The sequence below is a fragment of the Pleurodeles waltl genome, chromosome 5, assembly GCF_031143425.1.
Source record: "Pleurodeles waltl isolate 20211129_DDA chromosome 5, aPleWal1.hap1.20221129, whole genome shotgun sequence".
NCBI lineage: Eukaryota > Metazoa > Chordata > Amphibia > Caudata > Salamandridae > Pleurodeles > Pleurodeles waltl.
In genome coordinates, this window is record NC_090444.1 from 1,059,994,652 (window position 1) to 1,060,020,037 (window position 25,386).

At 41.2% G+C, this 25,386-nt stretch overlaps 1 long non-coding RNA gene across 1 annotated transcript in view; it reads left to right on the forward strand.

The window, feature by feature from the left end:
• Nucleotides 1-25,063, forward strand: part of LOC138297354 (uncharacterized) — a 128,527-nt gene extending 103,464 nt beyond the window's left edge. The window contains exon 4 of the long non-coding RNA XR_011204044.1: nucleotides 24,865-25,063. This is a non-coding gene — a long non-coding RNA (uncharacterized lncRNA). The remainder of the gene's footprint in view (nucleotides 1-24,864) is intronic.
• The last annotated feature ends 323 nt before the right edge of the window (nucleotides 25,064-25,386 follow it).

Below are 25,386 nucleotides of genomic sequence, written 5' to 3' on the forward strand. Positions count from 1 at the left end.
CAAATAGGAAGGGGTGTTCCCTTCCTATTTGTGAGTCGCAGTGGGATGCAATACCATTTGCGACCGCGTACGCGGTCGCAAAAGGCATCGCAGTTACCATCCACTTCAAGTGGATGGTAACCCACTCGCAAATTGGAAGGGGTCCCCACGGGACCCCTTCCAGTTTGTGACTGGACCCAAAAATACCGAAACAAAAGGTTTCGTTTTTTTTTAAGTGCAGCTCGTTTTCCTGTAAGGAAAACGGGCTACACTTAAAAAAAAAAAAACTGCTTTATTTAAAAGCAGGTCACGAACATGGAGGTCTGCTGACGTCAGCAGGCCTCCATGTTAGCGAGTGCCTATACTCGCTATGGGGCCGCAATTTGCGACCCACCTCATGAATATTCATGAGGTGGGTCATTGCGACCCCATAGCGAGTCGCAGTCGGTGTCTGAGACACCGTACTGCATAGCAATTTGCGACTTGCAAATTGTGAGTCGCAGGGACTCGCAATTTGCAAGTCGCAAATTGCCGATTTGCTACATCTGGCCCATGATTCTTCCAACCACCTTGTTAATTGCTGTGCAGTCAGACCCTGTAATGAAATATTACCAGGTTGTACACTTGGTAACTGTTGCTGCATTGGGCTCCTACGTTGGTTGAGGAGTCAATATTTTTAACTCTGGGCCATTACATGATCCAGCCATTTCTGAATTTCTAATAGGAGTTAAATCTAATAAAGACCTTGGTCTATTTAGAGTCTGTCTTATAGGTGACATTAACCTAGTGCTCTCATTCTGGTTTCAAACTCCTTGGTTATCTGCACTCCTTTTGCCTTGAGCATATAAAGGTACAAGTGGACCAAATGTAATCAGTACTGATACTGCATCTGGGCTTCTTGTTTCTACGTTTTGAGATTGCATTACTCCTGTATTCTGCATTTGCGGCAATAACATCAGAGTCGGCTCCGTTTGAACCAACACCGGCTCCTGTAAAGTCTGTCCTGAGGACACTACTAAATTACTAGTTGTATTTACAATCGGTACATCTGGGTAAATGTGGCAGCTGTCTATTGTCTGTTGTCTGATTGAAGCTGCTCTGCATCCGTATTTGCACTGAATGACTAGTCTGTACTGAGCTCTGGTTCACATTAGCATTAACCTTTACAGAACTCTCAGTTATGTTATGGTTCCTCTGTACTGAACTCTGTCACTGCAACTGGTATTGGTGCAGTAGGATTTGTACTAGTTGAACTCAAACCTTCTTGAGCCACATATGGTGGCGGACAATCTCTCAAAATCTGTGTAATAAACTCATCATTGTCTGATTCCTCATCATTAATCAAAGGCCTTTCAGGTTCTTTTGATGTCTGCTCCTCATCTGATGAAGAAGAACTCTTTTTAGACTTCTTTAAGGTGTTCTTTGTCTCTTTCTCGCTGTTTTTAGACATTGCAAGAAACAACCAAAGACATGCTCCTGTGCCTTTCTCCTCAATTACAATATATGCCGGAGTACCTTCTGGAGGACAAATTTCTCCTCGCCTAGCAGGAATATACTCATCTCCTCTAAGAGCACTTTTTAAACCTTTGAAGAACTTTATTTTCACAAATTTTATTCAAAAATAGATAGTCAGGAAGTGATTGTAATCCCACAATCCTCTTCGTCTCCCTTCTCAACCAATTGTGCTTCACGGTTGTCTACCAATCCATGCGCGACCCTTCTCACTAACCAACCTATCTCAGCGCGGCACAAAAATGACATCACACTTCCACATAGCAGCTGACAAAGTCTTGCAGCTTGTCCTCCTAAACTCAAAACTAATGCAAAATTAATTGCGAGCACTTCATCAAAACCAATAATAAAACAAATTTGTCTATTTACTACAGGTAGGCAAAATCACAACCTCTTCAGGAACCTTACAGATTTTCACTGTCGGCTTTCGCTCTTGCAGCTTTCTCAGTTCCCCAAATTCACAAGCAAAATTCGACCCACCAATTTCACTCTCAACTGATCAGTGGATACTGTCATGGTGCACATAGGACTCGCCAAATCTCTATCAAAAAGGACCTTACCCTCAGTTTGACTCTCAAACTCAACTTACTAACCATGCCCGATTGGCCTACTAAATAGAAAGATTACAACAACAAAAATAAGTGTCTCATTACACTTTTCTATATACTACGGAGTCTTAGACCCACCAAGTGAGGTCAGTATACTAACAACCACGTGGACAATTTTTTCTGCACCAAGCACCACACACATATGAAGTTCACCAACTTCCCTACTCACATAATTCAGAGTACGCTGACTCTTTCTTTAACAAAATTTGGGGTACGCCAACTTCCCTAAAATCTCACAAACAACCCAATCAACTGCAAATTAGCTAAAGCTGTGCAAGCGCATATTCTACTACATTCAATCTAACAACAGAACGCTGAGAACTTTACCTCTCAACATAGGCAGACTACAAGGACCGGGGAAAGTCACTTTGGGCGTTTAAGAATACATCTTATCCATGTTATACAAAAATGTCAAAAACAATGATCAAAACAATCAAATCAATTTGCGCAATTTATGATGTGATTTATGACATCTTTTAAAGAGATAATAACCATCAAATTCTGCTACCAAAACTGTTAAAGCAGAAATCTCAGCAATATTTTTTCACAACAGACTAGATAGCGGATTTCATATTCTAGATTGATGAACCAAACCGAATCTGCTTTAAAGAAAACATCATAAAGGAAACGTCATGAACATCAAACAAAATCATTATGCATCATTAAAACATATCATAATTAATTCGACCATCAATAATAATACCAGTTTATTAAGACAATGTTTATTTCCCTATATTAACAATGCTAAAGCCACGAAAATAATTCTCAAGCACAAATGATACATAGAAAGAAACAATAAAGGCTGATTAATGTGCCTAAGCTTAATCAATGCAATTAGAATCAATGCCTCAATAGATAATACACAGAACCATAGTAATAATATCTGAGCAAGAGAGATTGAATACAATGAATTAACAAAGAAAGGAGTCAATAACAATTCATGAGTATGAGGGTACCACCTCGCTAACCACTAATTAGCATCAACATGTTGGACTTCATGTAAAAGATTTAGGGGGTCATTACGACCCTGGCGGACGGCGGAGAAGCGGCGGTAAGACCGCCAACAGGCTGGCGGTCTTTTTTTTAAAATTATGACCATGGCGGTTACCGCCATGGTCATCCGCCTCTTCTCCGTTCCGCCCGCCAGGGCGGAGACGACCGCTGGGCTGGAGACCTGGGTCTCCAGCCCGGCGGTCGTCACTATACCGCCGGCAGTATTTTGGCCCAGCTGACCGCCATGGATTTCATGCGGTTTGGAACTGCCATGAAATCCATGGCGGTAAGCACTATCAGTGCCTGGGAATTCCTTCCCGGGCACTGATAGGGGTCTCCCCCACCCCTCACCCCCACCCCGACCCCCTCCCCTACACCCCCCACCACCCCTGCCACCCCCCAAAGGTGGCAGGACCCCCTCCCCACCCCGACCCCCAACATCACATCACTCATACACACACGACACGCACGCAGGCACCACCAACACACATACTCGCACACACACCGACATACATGCCAACATCCACACACACAGTCAGACACGCACACCCACATTCAAGCATACACGCACACAACCATATAGACATACATACAGTCATACACGCACTCATTCCCAACCTCACAACAGCACCGCAAGCATACACGCACTCACAGCCCCCCACTACCTACACACACGCACACCCCCATGCACCCACACAACACACAGCACCCCCCGGCCCCCCTCCCCTAATGGACGATCGACTTACCTGGTCCGTCGATCCTTCGGGAGGGGACGGGATCCATGGGGGCTGCTCCGCCGACACCACACCGTCAACAGAACACCGCCACGCCGAATCTCAGGACGTGATTCGGTGGGCGGTGTTCTGTTGACGTGGCAGTGGAGGTGGAGCAACCTCCACTTCCCCGCCGCCCACCAGTATGGCTGTTGGCGGCTCTCCGTCCGAAAAAGGACGGAGAGCTGCCAACGGTCTTAATACGCCGAGCGGCAAACCGCCACCACTGGCGGTCTTCCGCACGGCGGTCCCTCGGCGGTCCTGGCAAAAGACCGCTGAGGTCAAAATGACCCCCTTAGTAACATAAATTTGGAAAAACATCTAGCTATGGCGCTATTAAGACGTAGCAGCAGTTATTATAACATTGGCAGCTGGTACCTGAAAAACAAAAGACAAATAACAAAACACAGCTCATATATTTACCCAATCTCTAAGGTAATCAGCAACAACATCTACTTCATCAGGACAACAGGGTCAGCATCAGGAACAAGGGTAGGGTAATGGTTTAGAGTTTGGACTATAAGATTACTAAACCATCAAAGCATTAGTTCAGTATTGAACAGACATAATAAACTCAGAAAATAATAAAACACCAGAATATCAGGAGACTAACTGGCAAAGCATGAAATGTCTAAGTGACAGATAACAAGTAGTAGAGTTTCTGGAACCCAGGATCCCGGAACACGGACAAAGGAATGACCCCAAACCAATGGTGACTGAACAATAAATTTAACTTGTTAAACCCTTGTGATTGGTTTAAACATGAGGTGAGAAAATTATACCAAATAAGAAAGTTAACAGATATCAAAAGTATATAAAATGTTAGTTCTAGAAATTGTTATTGGTGGTTGCTTTACTGACAAAACTCAAACTAATACAATTTGTGTCTTGAACATCCTCTTCTCCGACTGCGATTGTTTGGCACCTTTGGAATATGCTGTTACAGGGCAATGAACATTTCTCATTGCACTATTTTCTTGAGGGAAAAACACATGGATTAGAAACATAACTACAGACAAGTATGCAAGTTTAATGAATGAAGTCTGTTAGGCAACAGAAATGTGGTAGTACACTAGAAACATTTCATACAGATAACATTGCACAGTGCGCATGCTTGTGCTTCAGATCCAGCAGAGACCACGAAATACACTTTATATTTCAGCATTTATTTTAGCAGAGAACATGTTCTTAAAGAGACAGAATATTTTCATCACAGTGTTAACTTAGCATTAGAAAACATATGCAAGTCATTTACTTGATGGCGGCCAGCTAAGTAGGTCACAATTTTCAAGTTATAAAATTAATATATAATAATGAATATATCGAAATATAAGTATGATTACATATGAGAAAAATATTAGTACAAAATGTACGCGCTCACATGGGTCCTGGGGACAGTACCTGGGGCTTGAACTCACTACTCCGGCTGTCAGTGGCCTTGCACACAGGGTCCACATGGTAAGAAGACACGTGGGGCTCTGGTATGGTCTCAGGAGCACAAGCAGGTCTGTGGCCCCGTACTGCGGTGTTGGCAGGCCTCAAACACCAGGACCGAGTTTGTAAGAGGCACAGAATGCAGAGGCAGACAGGGCTGGGGCTCAGCGGCAGTAGAGGTAGTCTTTTGAATCCTTGGCCCTGGTGAGACTGAAGAGGGCGTGCTCAGCTCATTGTGGTTGCTAGGCAAGCAGAAGGCACCTATGCCAATTGGTGGTCCTGGGGCGGGCTGGCTGGCTGGGAGAAGTCCTACACCTTGGCACTGCTGTATCTGATGCAGAAAAGGAAGTCGCCATCTTGCATTACTGGTAGGAAGAAAATTACAAGTGTGTTTCTTTGTGGACATTTATGAACCCATGTTTTGTGTTTTATATTGGAAAGGGTAGACCTAAAGCAGCCTTGCCTAGTACCCTAACACCCTCTGGAAGTCAGACGTGCTTGACAACCAAGAAACTCTATGAAATATTTTATGAGTTTTGCTTTATGAATGCCTATAAGAACTGTATTTTCAGTCCATTATCACAGAAATAGTGCTTGAGGGGGGCCTTTTTTACGTCAGGCTCACTCGTTTCACTCCCTTACTTATGCTGATGATTCATTCTGCTGGCGCCCCACCAGTTTCAAATTCCACCAGCCACCCCTGCCTCATGGGACCACAGTTTACACAAGCTTTCACAACCACCATTTTTGTTATGACTACAGATACCTATAATCGCATCATTTTCAGTATTTCTTTCAAAATCCCATTCAGTCCTGATAGTGAAATTCATTTGGTAGATGACCTGTTACACTATAAGGATTTTAAGAACAAGACAGGCCAAGGTTACATCTTGTCGCTCAGAAATTAGAGGCAGGAAGGTTTCTTTTATGCTCATGAGCTTGCACGGGTAAACAGGTCCTCCTAACAGTTGGGAGTATCAAAATGAAGTGCTAAAACAAGCAAGTGCCTTGAAAGAAAAGGATCCAGACAGAGTTAGACTGTGCTGAAAAGAATGCTGGATGGAGAAAATAGACTCTGGATAAGATGGCTCGCCAAATTATTGAAAGCTTGTCTTATCATGATAGTTCTCTGTATCTTCCCAGACTGGCATTTGAACCAGTGGCAAAATAAAGTGCTGTTGTGGTAAGCAGAATTTGTCACAGAAAAGCATTAAATGGAGGGTGCCTTGGGTAGGAAAGTTATCGCAGATGCAGGGAACCAAGTTCTCCACCTGCTGTCTCCCCTGGGATACAGCAAGTAGCCAATTAACCAGATTTAATTTGAACCTAGTTAACAGGAAGCAGTGGTAAGGTAATGAGGACTCAAGCAAATATGGTTCTGTCAAAGGACAAGATGTACGCCCTTACAGTGAGTTTAGAAAACTCCCATACCTCTCGCTCCGCTGGAATAATAGCAAAAAATTATTTCTTCACCCAGCAAAGGTTGCTCTTGGTAAGCTTCTCAGGGGAAGCAAACTAATCTGGGTGACCCAATTTCTGTGCCAAGTTCTTGATGTGGCACAGCGAGGGAATGCTATTAACATGATCTAAGGAAAGGCATTGTTTATTGTCTTGTTAAAGGCCAAAACAGGGTTAATCCAGGTCCTAATCCAAAGCAAATGGGCAGAAACTAGCACCAGGTCAGTGATATACCCTACCCCCCAATTCTTGTGTACAATATAAGAGGCTATGCAATTGGGGACTGTTAGAAATGGGGTTTCTAGTTGGCAGAGATATACACCCTTGTCCAAGTAGGGACCACAATTCTAGTCAGGGTAAGACACACAATCCAAATTATCCTGTGCCCACCCTCTGGTAGCTTGGCATTGAGCACTCAGGCTTAATTTAGAAGATAATGTGTAAAGTATTTGTACAATAAATCATTTAGTAACTCAGTGAAAACATCACAAAAATATACCTTACAGGTTTAGAAAAATAGTTAATATTGTTGAAATGTTACTTTTAAAAGGTTTAAAAGAGTCTTAGACCCTCATTATGACTTTGGCGGTCTTTTCCTAAGACTGCTGAAGCCACGGGCGCCAGAAGACCACCAGTGCTGGTGGTCTTCGGACCACCATATTACGAGTACTGAAGGATTTCTGCCACAATTTCAGCAAAAGCCCTCCAGTATTCGTGCTGGTGGTCAGAGGCGGTTCCACCACTGGCCCTGCCCCACCAAAAGGACTCCGCCAGCTGTATTACGACCTGATGGCAGAGTCGATCGCCCAACAGGGGAGGGGGGTGGGAGGGTGGGGGGGGGTGCTGTGTGTGTGTGTGTGTGTGTGAGTGGGTGTTGTCTGTGTGTGTGACTGTAAGTGTGTATGTGTTTGTGTGTGTGTGTGTAAGCATGTGTGTATAGGTGTTTAAATGCCTGTATGATTGTTGGAGTGAGTGCGTGTTGGAATGTTTCTGTGAATGCATGTATGTATGCGTGTATGTATGCGTGTGAGTGAATACATGTATGTAAGTGTTGGTGAATGAGTGTATGCCGGGTGGGTGTGTGTGCGTGTATGCGGGGAGGGTAGTGCTGTTATGGAAGGGGTGGGGGAGGGCGGTGTTGTTATGGAAAGGGGGTGAGTGGGTGTTGTTATGGAAGGGGGTGAAGGGGTGCCGTGATGGAAGGGCGGGGGTGGGGGTATTGAAATTGCAGGGGGGGTTGGGGGAGTCATCTGCCGGCTACAGGAAAGAAATTTCCTGTCACTGGTAGCCTTTCCGCCAGGGTTTTCATGGCGGTGCTACTTCCGCGTAAACCGTGGCGGAAAAGAGACTTGTGATACTGCCAGTGGTCTTCAGATGACCGCCGGGTCGGAGATGCTGATTTCCAGCCCGGCTGTCCAACCACTCTGCTTGTACCAGCAGGGATTTGGCTGTTTGGCAGAGGCCAAACCGCCACGCTCATAATGTGGCGGTCTTCACTGCCGGCCTGTCGGCAGTGAGACCGCCACCGCGGCCCTGGCATTCTTCAGACCGCCAGGGTCGTAATCTGGCCTTAATCCTTAGAAATAACCAGTTGTCTCTTTGTTACACACAGTACCTGGTTTGCGTAAAAAATAACTACACTTTGGGACCACAGAGGAGGAGATGTGTGGAAAAATAGGGTCACATTTTCTGGCGGGCACAGACAATGAGTCATTTTTTTCCATGCTGCAAGGTGTTTGCGTCATTTTTCGGCGTGCAGTCTTGGATCCTGTCTGTGGTACGGGGATATTTTGACGCCCAGGGACGATGAGGGGAAAATCCCTGATGCTCTGGACGAAGGCAGGGAGGCTGCGTCGATCCAGTAGGCAATGCGTCTAATTTTCCATCACAAGGCAGGCACTTCGTCAAATTTCCAGTCGAGAAGTCAGGGCTGTGTCCTTCCGGTCAGCTGTGTGGCAATTTCCAAGTCACAATGCAGGCTTTGCGTTGATTTTGGCAGGCAGTGTGGCTATTTTTGATGCATAAGGAGTTTCCTGAAGAGATGAAGTCTTTTTGGCCCTGACACTTCAGAAAACAGGAGGCAAGTTCAATCCAAGCCCTTGGAGAGCACTTCTGGGGAAGGCAGAGTCCTTCTCAGCAAAGTCAGAGGCCAGCAGGGCAGCAGTTCTTCTCAGCAAAGCAGTCCAGATGAGTCCTTTGGACAACCAGGCAGTTCCTCTTGACAGGATGCAGGTGTAGATCCAGAAGTGTCTGAGTTGGTGGGGTCAGAGACCCAGTTTATGTACCCAAAATGCCTTTGAAGTGGGGGAGACTTCAAAGAGTGCGTTTGAAGTGCACAAGTTCCCCTTTCAGTTCAGTGTCAGGGTCCCAGTAGGGGGTTTAGCAGTCCATTTTGTGAGGGCAGGCCACTGGTCTTTGAAATGTTAGTATCAGGCCCTCCACCCTTCCAGCCCAGGAAGACCCATTCTATATGCAGATGAATGCAGGTGTGGCTGAGTGTCCTGTGTTTGTGGTTGTCTGGGTGAAATGCGCAAGAGAGCTGTCAACCAGCACAGACCAGATGTTGATTGGAGACAGGCTGTAAGGCACAGATGGCTTCAAGTGCAGAGAAATGCTCACTTTCTAAAAGTGGCATTTCTAAAATAGTAATATAAAATCCAACCTCACCAATAAACAGGAATTTCTATTACCATTCTGGCTATAATAAATATGACCTAGTTAACCCTTTCAGATCAGAATCTACCACTCAAAAAGTATATGAGGACAGACCTAATGCTAGTCTATGAAAGGAGCAGGCCTCACGGTAGAGGCAAACAAATTTAGGAGCTTTTCACTACCAGGACTTATAAAACACATATGTACATGTCCTGGCTTTTACCTAATAGCACCCTGCCCTATAGGTTACCTAGGGCCTACCTTAGGGGTGACATATGTAGAAAAAGGGGAGTTTAAGTCTTGGCAAGTACTCTTAAAAGCTAAGTCGAAGTGGTAGTGAAAATTCACACACGGACCTTGCAATGGCAGGCCTGAGACATGAATAAGGGGCTACTTATGTGGGTGGCACAATCAGTGCTGCAGGCCCACTAGTAGCATTACAGGTGCTGGGCGCATGTAGTGCACTTTACTAGGGACCTATAAGTAAATTAAATATGTCAATATTACCATGTTTAAGGGAGAGAGCATATGCACTTTAGCACTGGTTAACAGTGGTAAAGTGTGCACAGTCCTAAAACCAGCAAAAACGGTGTCAGAAAAGTGGAGGAAGGCAGGCAAAAAGTTGAGGGATGACCACTCTAAGGCTGTCAGGTCTAACAGGAACCAAAAGCAAATTCTGAAGGGATTTATTTGCCACTGTTTTTAAATCCCTGGGATTCTTATATCCCCAAATCTTACACCCATCACAGGCAATAGAAACACATTTAGCCTTATTTAGCTTCAAGAGAACCTGCACTGGTTTGGCCCATAGTCTTTTGGCAAAGTCAAGAACAGCCACTGCGGCTCTTGACATGGAGTTTCTTTTTCCCTATCTTAAAGGGACCCATGAACCTCTGTCATCAAACATGACTCCCAGATAGGAAAATGTTGGAACCCTATTAATTTCAATTCCATCACAATATTGCCTTCTCTGGGTTCTATTTCTCCAGCCCAAAAAAATTGTATGAGACTTAGCAAAATTCATGCATAGGTCCAGTGATTTCAGAAACTCTGGAAAGGAATTCAGTAGACGTTGGAGCCTAACTGCTGTCCTGGCAAGCAGATCAGCATCGTCTGCATAGAGAAGTGTGGGTATAAGATGGGACCCTGCCAAAGGAACATCTCTAAAAGCAGAACGTAAAGATGGGCCCAAGTCATTAAGGTATAATGTAAATAACAAGGGGTCCAATACACATCCTTGTCTCACACTCCTATAAACGTTGAATGATGGAGAGAGGCTCCCCATATGATTATACCTAACATGAGCAGAAAGATCCAGATAAGCCCTTCTCATAGAATTCACTATGGCACCTAGTGCCTACTTTTCACTGGCTATGTACAGTCTCCAAGGACTTGCTCTGATGGGAAACTTCATATATGCCCCATAGCTTGAAGACAAATAATGCAGGAGGGGGAAGAAGAAGCAGGTGATAAGACTACCCTTTTTTCTCTATGGGCAACTGCTATCACCCGTCTTATTCAAACCATTCCATACCAAACGTTTTTCTCAATATCTATGGGTCAAGCCTATCAAAGGGTGCATCAAAGAGGTTTCCACCGGCCTTCCATGGCCTCACATTAATTTATTTACAATCATTATTCCAAAACCTATGCACATAAAGTTTGCACCCAAACACATATATTAAAAAAATAAAAATTAAGGGGCCTAATTTGCCCAAGGCCACTGGGATCAATTTTGAAGTGAAGGCCAGTAGGAACCACTACTGAAGCAGCTACTGCAACACACATTTCTGTAAATGCTGCCATCAGCCAGGGCCTGGGAGGCTACTTCATCAAGGGTCTGTAGACTAATAAGGGAACCCTGAGTTTTTAAGAAACACTAAAGCACTAGGTCTGTGGTACAGGGGACCCTCAAGGAGTGCTAAAAAGGGGAAGAGGGCAAAGGGAAAAAAGTTCAAATTCATAAAAGCACCACAAATTGTTATCGCCTTTCTCCCTTTGAATTTGTTTGTACTGGTTAGACCTGAACTGAGAAACTACTGACCACAAAGAGTCTCCTGTTCATCTAATTGTTTAACCATTTTTGAAATGTTCATCCATGTTGCCTTAGCTAATTACAGCCTTGTACTCAGTAGTAAAGTCCAAATCCCTCTAGAGCAGCGGTTCCCAACCTGGGGTCCGTGGCCCCGAGGGGTCTATGACACATTCACAGGGGGTCTGCAGGACTGGGCAGGCAGGTAGGCCCTTCTCCAGTTGTGGCCTCTGACAAAATATTGTGTTTTTATATTTGTTACTTCATTTGTGCAGCAGTTTTAAAAGAACTGCAAAGCCATGTTCCGGCAAATATAAAAGCGTCACGTTAACACTGGTGATTAATGGACCTGCTGGAGAGAGATGGGAGTTTTGTCTAGTGGCAGTTTGACTCATCTAAGTTAGCGGGTAAGATTTATATGCCTGCTGCAAAGAACGAGTATTATGCAATGAATAGTATTTTAAGTGCATAGCACAGTGGGTTACTGCTTACAGAGATTCTTTTGGTACTGAGCAGTTCATAAATTACAATCTTAATTAAGCACAGTGAGCTATAAACTGCTATCACAGAGCTGCATGCAAACTGCATGGCACAAATTAGACAGTTATGTTTTTTTCCCCAGTTTTCCACTTTCCTAATGCTGCGAAAAAAGGTTTACCTGAGTAGAAATACATTCTTATTATTAAAGTCAACGCTAACCACTGTGTTATGTTCTGAATCCCGGGTTTTCGCTTCTCCAAAAGAAGCACTCTTACAAAATGACTACCAGTGTGGATGACATGGGAATCCTACACCCTGTAAAGTGCTCCGACACCCTACACTGGTATGAGAGGTGCTATAGAACAAATGAATTACATGTGGCAGAGACTTTATGGAGAGGAGAGAGGCCCTTATGGTTTTACTTCCTTTCCCCATCACATATTTAAGTGAAAACATTTTCTCAGATCTTATGTACCTAAAAAATAAAAACAGAACTTGCTTGGGAAATGAAGAATCTGACCTGAGGATTCAACTTTCCTAAATAAAACCAAACATTGAAAAGTTAGTTGCCGAGATGCAGCGCCAACCTTCCCATTAAAACTTTTACATTTTTGCATATTTTTTTAAATATAAAATAACCATATCTTTAGTAATTCACGTATGTTTGGTGTGTACTTGTTTATGTTTTTTTGTGAATTAAATCAATGTTTGAAATTTAAACCATACAAATTGCTTGGGGGTCCCCCGGCTTCCAGTAATGATTCAATGGGGGTCCTCAGGAGTCAAAAGGTTGGAAACCACTGCTCTAGAAAGTGACTGACTGGTCACGGGCATAACTGAAATAATCATCAAGAGGTAACAACGCAAAATTTGGCATTCAGCCCTTGGTCACTTTGGTAAGCTCACTTACATGAAGAACAGGAATTCAGAACAGCATGCCATTTCAGCTCTTGGGCTCACTATGATCACAGCAACACAAAACTGCAGTCTGCATGACAATTTCATCAAATCACCTTTCTACCATGCCTCATTTCTAATAGAGGGTCTCTCAATGGGTATTGGGACTTATTTATTCTTTAACTATTGAGTTTTGACTCTTAGATATAGGAAGTCACAGGTTGCTGGCCCTATGAATATGAGGCCTCTCTCTACAGAAGCTTGGATAATCCCATAATTGGTACTAGGAAATGCTACAAGATGTCCCAGTGGAGCAACTTAGCATTTTCTCTTTCATGTCATGAGCCATTGCAAGGGCTTGTGATTCATTTGGATGTTAGAGATAACAAATACAGATAGAACCTTTTCAACACCAACACATTCTCACAATGCACTTTTTCCTCAGTTGATGCCCAGTTGAGTAGCAATCTCTAGCTAATAATAGTCACTGGGTGTTTTTGACCCTTCTTTGTTGAGTTAGGGGAGAACTGTGTCAGTTCCATTGTCAGTGGCATCAGTCCGTACAATGAAGGTAGACGAAAGCCTGGCATCTTCAAGACAGTCCCCTGCACAAAGACTTTTTCAGCTCCTTAGTCTGTGGTCGAATTCACTTTCCTGGGATGATACAACAGTATTTTGACCATAAATGTTCCATGAAAGTTCTGTAAAATCCAGTGAGGCTCAAGAATGCCCATCCATATTTCTGGTTGACCAAGGTCTCTCAATCCATGATGGATTTGGTTTTGTGGTTGAGAGGCTCCACTTTTCCTCACCCGCTGGGGACTTGTTTACCTTGAGGGTAAATTTGGCTTTCAATAGTTTGTAACACCTTCTAGAGTAAAACTAGGGGTTCTGCTCAGGTGTCACTGAAAACTGCTCTGTTGTGTGGCTCGGTGACACAGAAAACATCCAGGCAACACAGGACATGGCTCACCAACTTCTGAAAAGTCTATGGCATATTCTTCAATCCAAACTGCATAACACTGAATGAGAACAGGCCTTTTAGTGTTAAGAACACCATCTTCTGCTTAGCAGTAAGGGGTCAAGGCAATCTGCCAGTGCCTTGTAGTCAAGCTGAAGTTATTCTGAAAATCAGGAGGGCATGGTTTATCAGTTAACTCATTATCTCAGATAACGCAGTGCACTTCAGTTTTTCTACACACACTCAATCTACTGTAATGTACACAGAAGCAGAGATTTGTCCTACCTTGCTTCAGAAAAACACCACTGAGCTACGTTAGAGAATTTAATCATGATCAGAAAAACACCATCTTGGTGACTTCCATCTTACTACTGTCTTGGACTTTGTTTGTCATGTTGTGTGCCTTCGATTTTATTGACAAACTGCACCAAGTGCTCAGAAAATTGAACTAAAGAGACTTACATTATTTCTCGTTTATGGAGTTTCCATGTAGGCATGCGTTTCTCTTCTTCTACAGAGCCAAATTGCCCAGCCCTCTGCCATATGTCAGGGAAATAGCTCAGGTTCTTCCTCATCCTTGTCTGGGACAACAAGGAGTATTGTTAGTTTCACCTGCCAGACGTAGGGCTACAGCCTGTTTACGCAAAAACAATAATAAGCTTTATATTGTGAAATCACAGAGATGGTACTTTTCCCTTTTTGGGAAGGACCAGTGTGTGATGTTGAGCACGGGTCTTGTACTTGAAGAATACCCTTTCAGTACAAAATATTATGCTTAGACATACTTTACAGTTTTTCTCACTTTGCATGGGTTCTGTACAGTGCAGCATACATGTAATGTGTGCCAGGTTAGGAGAAATAAACATATTCCTTGTTAGCCCCTGACTCAAGGAGACCTTATTTTTCAGTGCAAAGCTCTATCTACCATTGCGTCATAAAACATGGGTGGTAGCAAGAGAAAGCTTGTGTACCACCCATGCGATGTAACCTTGACACTAAGTAACATAAAGTAGGGCAAATTGTTATGTGTTATGTGTGTTAACTTTAGAGCTATTTTCCAGTGCAAAAATGTTTTAAAGTGAAAAAAACACCTTATCAACACTTTATCGTAGTTTAAGAAACTTTTTGTAACTTTGAGTTGGTGCAACGTGCTGCTATATCTGCTCCTTAGTCTCCATGACATAAAACATCTCCTTTTAAAATATTCACGTTACCTAGTTCCTCTCCCCCAACCCATTTTCCAGGAGACCTAATTTAAGCACAGAAGCATGAAAGTCACAAAATTTCAGGTGAAGTAATATCTTTCCTAAGTGTTCATTGAGTCAATGAGTTGGTGCAACTCGCAATCCATTGCTCCAGTTTCCTGGGCAAAATTGCTACTTTTAAACTTGGTGTTACAAGTTTAAATGGTCAAGCCACTTTATACATCTTACCAGAAAGAAACATTCCTCAGGAAAACAAAATTATCACTGGGCTTCATAGAGACTTTACAGGTATGCAAAGGAAACCTGGAAGTTTGATAATACACCCATTTGAAATTTCAAGGTGACAAAGTTAAGGAGCCTTTTGAAACACTTCATCAGTCTAATAAACTGCACATTATTATGCATCTGGCTATTTTCAAACCCATCCGGGGATGCCACCTCTGAAACAGTACTGTAACTCGTTTTGATGACTTTAAGACACCACCACCTCCAAGGCCTCAATATATTCCTCCATATAAGTAAGCCTTTCGTATAGTATGATGTTTGTAATTTGACCATAATATGGGAACATGAGACTACTTTTTTGAAAAATGCAAATAATGTCTTACAAAAGCTTGCTTTTATGTAGTTTGTCGGGTGCCTCTCTGCAATTATATGTCTTTGAGGATTCTTGCTATTGGAGTTTTATATCTTTAGATGGTCAAGTCAAGGTATCCATAGTCAACCCTGCAGGTATGTATCACTTTGTCAATGAAGGATCAGCATTTGCTGAAACCACTGCAGCCTGCGTTTTTACTTTGGTGACATTTTTGATAAGGTGGATGAGCTTTCTACTGTCTCTCATCACTTTTATGAAATGTGTTTTATACCCATGAATACTTTGTAATAAAAAAGAGTTTGATCACCTTTGTAAAACCTTTTTGTATTCTGTGGCTTCAATATTTAGTAGGATTTTTGGTCTGTATTAAACACATGATTATTTGTTTTACCAGGTTTGGTAGGAATATTACATCTGCCTTTGATTGCCATGCTGCTTAAGTTTCAGTTGTTCCTTAGTGGCGTAGCTATCCTTAGTCTAGCTGGTGCAGTGGCAATAGGTTTGAGGACTGTAAAGAATCAACTACATCACAATTATGGCTGTCATTTACTATCAAACCTGTGGCTGAGGAGTACATTTTCTTTGATTACATTAGAGTCCATGGGATGAGGAGGCAACCTTAGTTGTATGTGCAACTACCTTTGTCTCTTTGATGCAGTTAAAGTGTTTTTCTAGTAAACAAACACTGTAGGTTTTAGCTTTTTAGTAAGCCCACATTAAATCTTTGAAGCCCAAATGTTTTTTTTGTTTATGGGGTAATGGCTTCATTGCCTTCTCCACCTATTCCCTTTTGATGTCCTTATCCAAGAACTGCCATTGGTCTTACATAATTCTTGGTACAATAATAACATTAATGAATGTTGCTTCTCTGCATTTGTATTTCAGTCTTAGAAAGAAGCAAGCTGGATGTTTTTATTATTAGAAGATGATACACGGAAACTAACCAAGAGAAATCAGGAAATGAATCAGTGGACTCCAGGCATTAACCATGGGCACCAAGAAAGAAATAATTTTCCATCCTCTTAATATTAAATATGATTATAGCTACAATTACATGTCACATGTCCAGATGCCTTCCTTGTGCTGTTACAGGCTAGGTAGTCTTCCAAACATTGTCAGATATCTTTCCTTATTGATCACATCTTTAAGTATCTAGCATGCCATTCTCTATCTCTTGGGGTTTTGTAGGCGTGTTGGTGTGTGTGCATGTTCACATGCTCAGACATCATGGACTTCTGTTTGTATGCACTATATGCAACCAACACGTTGGTTATGTGAATGCTTGTTGGTAGAAAGTGCCAAAATGACCTCTGGTGAGAGTAAAGGATGTCATTTGGGAAGTGTGGAGATTTTTGCAGGGTAGATAATGGCATGACCCTTGAAATGTTCATCAACAACTAATGAAAGTATTCTCAGGAGAGAAGTACATATACTTTATTCCTATACCAGATTAGTTGACTACAGATCAACAGAGAAGAAAGAGGTCTTGCATACTAGCATGGAATAACACCCTAACAGCCTCCAATAGGCTTAATGTACATGGTAGGGCCCCCTAACGTGGTCGCCACAACATTTGAGAACCAGATGACACTTATTAATATTAAGATGATACACAGACTATGCAGTTTGAAGCACTGCTACTCAATGAGCAGATCAAATATTTTAAATTCTAAATGAGTCACCAGTGATACTTCGGCAGATGGTTTCATAGAGTTCACAATTGCTTATTCGGTAGTAAGAAATTGTCTTTTAACATTAGATTGTTGATGTACACCAGTAAATCGTTCTGAAATTTATTTGAAATCTAAGCCACCTTTGAGGACGAACCAAGAACTACAATTGCATAGTTTTGCTTACTATTTCTCAGCTGACCACAGCAGCATACCCAAAGAACCAACAACCTAAACAAATTACGACAGGCTTAGGGAAGGTTGATTAACTCTTTGTTAGATTACTGTAAATCAGTAGGACAAACGTCATTACCTCCATAGCATTGTGTGTAGAGCAATCTGAGGTAATGTTTCAGTATTGTTTCGGGAAACAGCAGGCCTTAAGGGACAAACCAAGGATCCTAGTTGATTATCATTTACAATTGACGTCTGGTTTAGCTAAAGTAGTCAAGAACACTTGTTTGTCTTGATGGAGTTGCACACTATAACACTGAAACTATTGCTTTAGCTGATATCTGTTCTTCTAGTAGGTTAACTATTTGGACTCAGATAAATACAGATTGAATGGTAACAGTAATTGATTGTGGTAGTATAGACATTCAAAATATGTTATGCAAATCCCATAGCAGTTTAGAGCTAAATCAATATAATATTTACAAGTGTCAGTCATGCTAGGGAATCCCCAATCATTAAGCTTTTACACAGCCTCCTTGAATGTTATGTCACTGAAATCAATTCTGTGCTAGTAAGTGGGCATTTCAATGATGAATTTAAACCACTTACAAGAAAGAGGATGCCACCTGGGGCATTCCTGAGCCAGAGTTGACCATATTAAACCACAACGTCCCAGATGTACAAACACTTGGAATGAAGTTACGTTACTTGTCTAATGCAATCCAACGCAAATTGTAGTGGGAAGGATCTGCAATCCAACGGAAACGTGATTTGCATTGGATATAGGCAAAAGTAGCGCAAAACGGTGCAAGGCACTGCCTTCTGTTACTTTGGGTGAAGAGGGCGTAAAATGGGTGGTGCATAGACATTGCAACACATCCACCCATGGGTTTTGTCGCAAATCCCAGTACACAAAAAATTATAGAAAGGGATGTACTCCAAAAATCATGCACATTATTGGGGCGGTCATAACAAGGAGAAATAATTTAGTTTCTCCTTGTTTTTCCCTCTCTCCTTGTGTGCTGCATTCTACAGCACATATACAAAGTACAACATGCCTTAAGTCATAGTTTTTGTACTAGAAGAGCTTCCAGTACAAAAACTACTCTGACCACAATGCAGACACTCTCACACTATGGCACAAGGGTGTCTGCGTTTGCACTTGTGCAGGGAGAGAGAACAGCACCACGTCTTAGTAAATATGCAGCCGTTCAGCACTCTCCCATTCATGCAGTGCAGTGGATCAACTTTACTTGCTGCACAACATATTTTTTTTTTTTTTTAGTAAGTCTGGCCACTTTGGTTCTTTAGCTGTAGAGTGAGTCACCTTTATTGCAAGACATCACCTCTGTGCATGAGCATATGGCTTCTGATATCCTGGTCAAACTAACCTTTAGTAATAATAGCAGGTAGTCAACTCATATTGAATATGTTCTGCTACATACTAGATGATGGAATATCGTCAGTGCTTTTAAGTACTGAACAGAACTGAAAGTGACCACAAACCACTTTGAAGCAAGATACATTTATGAATAACTAGTGTGATAGCTTGTCCCCATAGGTATAGTATTAGCAATGTTACTGTCTTGAATAATCGTAGAGGAATTCAGTGGACAAACAATGCAGAAACTATAGCCATCTCTGCCATTTATTACATCATGGTTGCTTCAATTGAGGCTCTTTTTCATAACTCTTACTGTAATCATGAAATGTTGGACATATATTATTCCTTATTCTAGAAGATAATGATGCATGTACAAAGACAATAGGAGAGAAAAAGGTAAGATTGTCCATCCCTGACATAATAAAGAGAGCAAAGTTTAAAAAACGTTTATTAGAGTCCGTCGGAGTTGGCGATAGAGATTGAATAAAAATAACCAAGAAAGATAATGTTTGGTGAAAAAAGATGGCACTAGACGCAATGGACTTAGTTACCTGAAATTAAACTAGACAAAGATAAGCCTTCTGGCATATCATCGCCCATGGAAGCCTAGCTGCCATTTCTTTCCCAGAAAGCAATGTGTTGATAGATATTTGGACCCAGTACTTCTAAAAAAACAATGTGGGTGAGGAGGCTACCCCCGAAATTCCTATCAAATTATCTCCTGGTATTGATTTGATACCTTTCTGGAGGAAGTAATGGAGGAAATTCAATCATAAAATTTAGGCACAGCCAGGGCAGGAAAAAATCCAGGAGAATTTTAAAAATATGAGATTATAGTGAGGGTCCATATACATATATTGTTGCTACTATAATTGGTGGAGGGGTCCTGTTTCCCTGAAATTGTTGGGAGCAGAAATAGTGCTGATCCACATGAAAGATATTTTCTCTGTTCCTAGACATTATAGCGAGCTTTGCAATCTGCTGAAGATCTTTAGAAAGATGGTAGTAGCTTTACTAAGAGAATGGCCTGAGGAAGGCAACGTCCTTTCATATTTCCCGCCACGGTTCAGAGATAATATTAGTACAATCGATCAGGTCCTTATGTCCATGTTGCTGAGATGGAAGTTAGTGACAATGGTATGTTTATAGTTCTTATCTGACTTTTGTGGACCTAATTCAGCCTTTAACACTGTACCATGATCTAATTTGGGGAGAATTCGTAATCAACTGGGTGTTTTGAAAAAAACACACATGTAACTAATTACAGTAACAACTTTGTCGAAGTTAGATATGGTCCAAAGAGAGAAACTGCATCAAACCTTTGTCAGCAGGGGCATTCTCCAAAGGATGCACCTTGGCACCAGCAGCACTATTCACATTTTTGAATGGTGTGATAGATCACCTATGTAGATGCACCCATGAGACTCCTACTCTTTCTGCTGAAAAATAAATCATGCTCATGTTTGCTGCGGACACTCCTCTTACTTGTAAAACAGTAAGCACCCTCCATAACTTCTTAAATTGTTTACCGGCATGAGGGATAACAATGGCTTTAAGAGTAATACTACCAAAACCAAACTGATTATCTTTAACATGCCTAAATGATCTGAGCGAGCTATACAGTCAGTCAAAGCGATCATCATATTGCAAGAATTTGAATTTGATTACTTGGGAGTTAGTCTTGCTGCCAAATGCTCCAAACAATATAATTGCACTTAAAAGCAAAGCTCAAGCAATACTAGTTTTAGAAGACAAGCTAGGTTCTCCTGTACCTTCAGCACCACTAGTCAACACAGCTCAGGTTCAGTCAGCTGCATTTTATGGAGTGGAGCTGTGGGGGTTTAGTTGGCATATAGAAGATGGAGGCAGCTGAAAACAGTACACTAAAAGCTTTCAAGATTACCAAGATGCACCCTAACAATTTCGTTATTACTACCCTTAGGCATTAGGAATATTAAGCAATTTGCGAAAATAAGACACCGTATTTTGTGGTGTAGAATTTAGTAAAATGAAGTATAGTTCATTATGGAAAGGACCTCCAAGAGATTCTATCTACGAGGAACACTAAATTTGCCTTCATTTATGTATGTTCAAACGGCCTTAGAACAATTAGGCCTTTCACCTTATTGAAAAGAACTTGAACTCGAAACACCACCTTGATTAGGAAACTGAAGAACACTTACTGGGATATTAAAGCCCAGAATAGACTACATCAAAATGCTCTTAATCTTTTGACATCTGTGGATCCCTACTGGAAACTGAGGACCCCTACTTAAGCAATTTCTACGATTTGAACCGCAAAACAGTACACAAAACTACTGTAACAAGCTTAAATCAAACCAGAAATTACAATATGTTTTTTTAATTTTGTTTGATGTACTTGCACTGCTCCCATGGAACACAATAGAAATACCAATTGTATTACTAGCTTCCACTTTCAAACTTCTTCACTTTTACAGAGTTTTAGATTTGAATTTTCTTTATGAATTTGACTCTTAATATGTATATACTTTGTTTAACTGTTAAAATTACCTAATTTTTAAAACAGTTTCAGTCTCACTGAGCAGGTGCTGTGAACTTGCAGGAGTCCACAGACCAAAGGCAAAGAACCGCTGTACTAACTAGTTTGTGCTCCATAAATATTTTCCTTGTTTTGGAATTTATCTAGATGAAATACACCTGTTAATTGGTAAAACTACATATATGAAATTCATGTTCGGTATTTTAGCATTAGGATGCTTGATCAAACTGCCTAGAACTATCACAGAACTGCTGCTGTCGCGATAATTAATCTGAGACAGTGGCACATTTTATGCTGTTTTGCCCCTCTCCCTTGAATTTAGGAAAAAGTGGATTATTCGGATATTTCCGATCATAGGGATTTGAAATCATATGGCTGCTCTTAGAATGGCATACTCCACTTGCACGCCTGTACTGATTTTTGCCCCGTCTCGATTCGTATTTAAGGCACGAAAAATTAGAATATAACATCCTGAAACAGCACAGAAGCACTAAACAGAATAACATGTTTGCTTGAAGAAAACTATTCTTTTTCAGGTTTCGCCTGCACAGTGCTTGTGCTGTGCTTGTGAAATCTATTGTATTCAATTTAAATATTAAAAAGGGTTTACACCCCCTCCTTGCTTGCTACTTACTTTTCTTCCATTTCATTTGGCTGCAGCATACTATTTCCTGTTGTTCCTGTCGTGTGTTTCTCTGATCAGTGTCCGAGGCCCAAGTACTGTTTTTATCCGCTTTGTAGGACTTTTTTTTTAAGCTTTTGCCTGCACAGAGCTTGCCTTGTGCTTGTTGTTTCATTGTATTCTCTGTTGGATTATCTGGATTAATGTTTCGTGACGTGAAAATCGGGACTGGCTTTCCAACAGATTCTTTCGCCAGGCTATAAGAACAACATTCTCGACTCCCCTTCTGTTTTTTTGATGCAGACCTGTTGTCGGCCATTTTGGAATGGTGTTTATTCCTCTTTCAGATGACAAACATACCCCATAGTGTTTTATGTTCCAACTGTTTTACTCTCATTTGTGCCAGAAATACCTTCACTTATTGACAAAGTCTGGATTACACAACAGTTTTAGTTTGCTAAATTTAAATTTTATACAATAACCAAGGTATTAGTTAAAGGGATGTCATTGTAATAAATGTAATGCCTCAGGTGCACTTGTGATGGTAAACATCTTAGCGTGAGCGTATGGTGGCATCTTGCAACAAACTATATTAATAACAAGGAGACAAGTGCCTCAGTTGAACTTGTGTTGGTAAACGTCTTAGCGTGAGCGTATGATGGCGGCTCGCAACAAACTATATTATTAACAAGGAGACAAGCTCCTAGAACACCGATCACAACCCTGGGCTCTGGCTGAAGCGCCAGACACACATACAAGCTCCGACTCTGCTCTCCTTTCAGTTAGCCGCATAGGCTGGATCAAGTGGTTTGGCAATGTCATTCCGGATTGGAAGGGCGGGTTCTTATCCGATGACTTATTGCATAATATAAATATCTTGATCCTGTATTTCCACTTCCTCCTTTCAAGCTCTGGCAGCACGGTCTGCTGTGCTTTTTTCCTAACTCACTGCTGTTTGTTCGTTTCCTTATTTGGGGACGAATACGTTGGTCAGGAAGCATATTAGCCATGGTAAGGGCAGTTGACGTAATGTATGTGGGGAGTTATCCCTGGTTCTCTTGGTAGGGCTGGTTTCCTGACTGACAATAGATGTGTGCGCATGCTGTAGTTTAGCTATGAGAAAGAATTTCATGGAGAGTTCTATTCCTTTTGTCCTCGATGGGCATCCCACTTTTTTGGTCCTTTACATGAGCATTTCTGTAGATAAAATATAGGATAAATCCAAATGTGCTATGATGAAGTAACTTATTTATGTAGTGACTCAAGTGCTGTCTTGCTAAAGAGCCAGTTTCTTGTAGATATCTACTTTGTCATGGGTCACTGCTGGGAGCACTTGTATTTAAGCATGCCAGGCTTCTCAAACTATAACTTATTCTACACCAGCCGCGCCTCAAAAGGGTCCTTGGCTAATTTAGTCTGGCAGGAAATTCTCCTGGAAAGAGAGAACTTCAACTTCGCAAGGTATCTAGAAAAGAGCAAGAGCCTTTTGAACTTTGATGAGGTATGGGATCACTCTCTACCCATCCCAGCTTTTAACAAAGTTGTGAATAAAGCAAGTAAATTACAGAGTTGGCTAGAAGATAGGGTCTCCCTGATTAAAAGGGAGCATAGTTGGTTGATCCTCAACTCCTATAAACAACTTAAAGAATCATTACTTATGGCTGGCCCCTATTTGCGGAAAATCAAGCAATCTTTTCTCAGACTCAGGCTGGGTGAAGTCCCAACGTTGGACCTCATGCCTAAATGGAAGATGGAGAGTCTAGTATGCTCCCAGGAGTGCCGTCTTTGTCATCTAGCAGATGAAAACTTGGTGCACGTGCTCTGTATTTGTCCAGCTTTGGCGGTTGAAAGAAGACTATTACTGAAAAAAGAATTAAACAATTTAAGAATTAGATCCTGCAGACAAGCATTAATTGAAGCTTTTAATCCACGAAATACAATATTAAACATTAGGCTGGTGCAATTTTTGGAAATTTTCTCGCTCAAAATCTCAGCTTCTAGAAACATACCCAGTCATAGGGAGGGCGGAAAAGATAACAAAAACCCTTCAATTTATTCTGAACACCTTAAAGAAGAGATAGGCCTCTAGGTAGTCTGCTGGGATACTTAGCCTGTGCCATAATAAAGTCTGGTCCCAACAATCAGACTTAAGTAGGGATAAATAAAATCGATAGAAGGATTCTTGCCATTTTGTCCTATTATCATTAATACCTTATTGTACTATCACTGTTCTTTTTAAATTTTCATGCGGAATGAAATTTTATATATTATCTCATTTTAATGCTCAGGACTTTTACTGCACTGTAAATGCCTTATTTGCACTAATTTTGGCCCTGTTGTCCTATTATCACTAATGCCTTATTTCACTAATATTGTTTTTTGTTTCAAATTCTCATGTGGAAAGGAAATTTTATACATCATCTCATTTAAAGCTCAGGATCGTATTACACTGTAATTGTTTTAACGCACTAATATTGTTCTGTTAAATTTTTATGTGGAAGGAAAAAGTTTTATGGTTTTAATTAACTAATAAAAATCTTCATCATCATCTACACCAGCTGATTATCCTTTAGAATTGAAACGTTCTATTCCTGGAAATATACATAGCCTTGACATCAGCACAAACACTTGAACAGGCTTTCAGTAACTTATATTGCACAACCATTCACAAAGCTACAACTTACAACAAAAACAGCTTATTATTAATCACGTAGACGAAACCTAATGCATTTACCAATGCTTGTTGAATTTTTGACCTGTAACTGTATTATGTTGAGACCGCTATCTAAATTGGTGGATTTCTACATTTTGCTATTGTAGGAGAATGCATTACTGTTCTAATCTGGATCTAAAATATTGTCTTTGTGTAAAGGTTTGCACACATAAAATTACCTAATTTCTATAACAGTTGCAGTCTCACTGAGCAGAAGCTGTGGAGTCCACGGACCAAAGGCAAAGAACCCCTGGATTCAAGATACTAGATATGGTAGCTTAATTGAATAGTCTTGTTTCCTTAAATATATTCCTTGTTTTCGAACTTATCTAGAAGAAATATACCCATTAATCGCAAAAACCTCTTATATGAAATTCATATTTATTATGTGCTGTTTGCCCATATTTCTATTTCTAATGCTGTACTTCTGTACAATTAAATATTTTTTTTAATTTGTATTCTTGTCACTGTATATCATTGTATACAATTGTGCGTTCTGTATTGGTTCTATTAATATGTTTACACAGAATAAACATTTTAAATGAATGATTCTTTTCCCTAAAAATTCATTTTTTGAAGATTTGATAACACAGACCCCATAGCTGTAATCATTATCTTCCTTTGTCTCAAGGGCTTAGAAAATATTAATACTCTTTGGGCCAGATGTACCAAGATATTGAGCTGGTGCACTCACAAAAAGGAGATTTTCAATTCCTC